Source organism: Octodon degus, unplaced genomic scaffold (assembly GCF_000260255.1).
Source record: "Octodon degus isolate 3935 unplaced genomic scaffold, OctDeg1.0 scaffold00075, whole genome shotgun sequence".
In the NCBI taxonomy this organism is placed as follows: domain Eukaryota; kingdom Metazoa; phylum Chordata; class Mammalia; order Rodentia; family Octodontidae; genus Octodon; species Octodon degus.
In genome coordinates, this window is record NW_004524651.1 from 4,020,513 (window position 1) to 4,023,016 (window position 2,504).

The 2,504-nt window shown below is 49.6% G+C and overlaps 1 pseudogene; it reads left to right on the top strand.

Annotated features, from left to right (window-relative positions):
• LOC101561681 overlaps nt 1-2,504 on the top strand; it is a 20,546-nt pseudogene that overhangs the window by 15,947 nt on the left and 2,095 nt on the right.

The following is a 2,504-nucleotide window of genomic DNA, read 5'->3' on the forward strand; positions in this document are numbered from 1 at the left end:
AAAGTTCAAGCCCAGGGGCTGGGGAGATGGCTCAGTGGAATAAGCGCTTCCCTGGCAAGCACAAGGGCCTGAGTTCAATCCCTGGTTCCGCAAAAAAAAAAAAAAAAAAAAAAAAAGTTCAAGTCCAGCCCGGGCAATGTAACGACTCAGTGAAACCATGTCTCAAAATAAAAAATTACACAATATGGAGATATAGTTTAGTGCAGGGGCCCCAGTTTCAATTTCTAATACTTAAAAGAAGTCCACAAAAACCAGGGCACATAGATTTTTTTCTTTGTTTTACACATAGATATTTTAACAGATGACTCAACTTGTTAAGTGCACGCTGGTGCGATATGAAAAAGTGGCAGTTCTTGTTTACTGATTAGAAGTTTTTGGAAGATGAGCACAACGCATGCAGGTTATTACAGTGGCCCCAAGTTACGAACACATCCCACAGCTAGAGCAAGAGCCGTGAAAGCCCTTCAGCGTGGCCACATTCTTCGTTGGTTTGTTTCGTTGCAGAAGGGAATCAAAGCTAAGGCCTGGGGCACACTAGGCCATCGGCCACCTCCTCAGCCCTCAAGGCCAGATGTTTATCTGAAAGCTGGCAACAGACACGTCACAGCGGCCTGAGGTGAGCCTCACTCTGCTTTACAGGACTTGAACATTGGGCCCCTTTTAGCTCAAATAGCATGGACACTGCTTTCAATTTTTTTTTTAATGTGTGTGTTTTTTGTTTTTGATTAGAATTGTAACTTCATAGGATTATTTTCTTACAGTAGGTGAAAGGGACTGATTCTTTATTTATTTATTTATTTATTTTTATTTATTCTTTTTTGGCAGAACCGGGGATTGAACTCAGATCCTTGCGTTTGCCAGTCAAGCGCTTATCCTACTGAGCCATCTCCCCAGCCCCCGGGACTGATTCTTTAAATTATATTTCCACATTAAAAAACCAAACATTTCCCTAATTACCCAAACTGGAAAAGATTTAGGGGAATTTTCCTCACCTCCTGAGATCTGTGAGTTTGTCAGGGCCTGGAATAAAACAGAATTCACCTGTAGCTCAGAATAAGACAGAATTCAGGCTGTAGCTCAGAGGTGTGCCTGCTGGTGCCTGCCTGGCAAGGGCAAGGTCCTGAGGTTGATTCGCGCCCCCATGCCCCACCCCTCCACCCCTGGCTCCTTACTGGATGCAGCAAAATCCTTTGCTGCTCTAGAGGCCTGGGGCGCAGGAGGAACAAGGAGCCCAGTGAGATCTGAAGTGGGGGGCGGGGAGCAGCAGTCCACAGGGGGGACCCTGGAATCCAGCCGGTCAGAAGTCCAGTAATGCCAGCTGAGGGGTCCCTGCCCTCTGCCCAGGCCTCCTCACTCTTTCCACCTGGGGCCTATCGTGGTTCGCTGATCTTCACCAGTGATTTGGGGTTGATTAACTGACTCACTGATTGATCAGTCAATTGGGATGCAGGGCCAAAGCTGGCTGCCCTGTTCAGTTTGCCTCCAGGTTAGCCCTGAGTCCACGCCCCACACGCCTGTGCCCTTCCTCCTTGGCGCCCTTCAGACCTCCCCGTCTCCTCTCTCCAGCCCCCGTAGGGGTTTCTCCAGGCCACCTTCTCTGGCCTGCTGCCCTTCCATGTCTGTCAGGGTGGACCTTCCAAGACACCAGGCACCAGGGTGGCTGCCTCTCAAAGCACAACGTGGCTGTTACTGCGCAGACCCCTCCTGGGGAGGGCTGGGCTGCACCAGGTGGAAGAGGGTTAGGGCATGGCGAGTTCTGTGCTGCTTCACCGTTGAGAAAAGAATAGAATGAAGGAGCAAGGTCGGAGCAAGATGGCGGTGCAGGTGGTGCAGGCAGTGCAGGCGGTTCATCTGGAATCTGACGCTTTCCTAGTTTGTCTCCACCATGCCCTGAGCACAGAAAAGGAAGAGATGATGGGGCTGCATATAGGGGAGGTTGACAGTGTCAGAATTATTCACGTTCATTCTGTCATCATCCTCCGATGTTCTGATAAGAGGAAGGACCGAGTAGAAATTTCTCCAGAGCAGCTGTCTGAGGCTTCAACAGAGGCAGAGAGGTTGGCCGAACTAACGGGCCACCCCATGAGAGTTGTGGGCTGTTATCATTCCCACCCTCATATAACTGTTTGGCCTTCACATGTGGGTGTGCGCACACAAGCCATGTACCAGGTGATGGATCAAGGCTTTGTGGGTCTGATTTTTTCCTGTTTCATAGAAGATAAAAACACAAAGACTGGCCGGGTACTGTACACTTGCTTCCAATCAATACAGGCCCAGAAGAGCTTCAAATATGAGAGAACTGAAATTCCAGTCCATACTGTGCCTCATGTCTGCATTGGGAAAGTGTGTCTTGAATCAGCAGTGGAGCTTCCCAAGATCCTGTGTCAGGAGGAGCAAGATGCGTATCGGAGGATTCCCAGCCTTGCACACCTGGACTCAGTAGCCAAGATCCGTAATGGCTCAGTGTTGGCCAAGAATCTGTCAGCCCGATGTCGGCAGTCAGC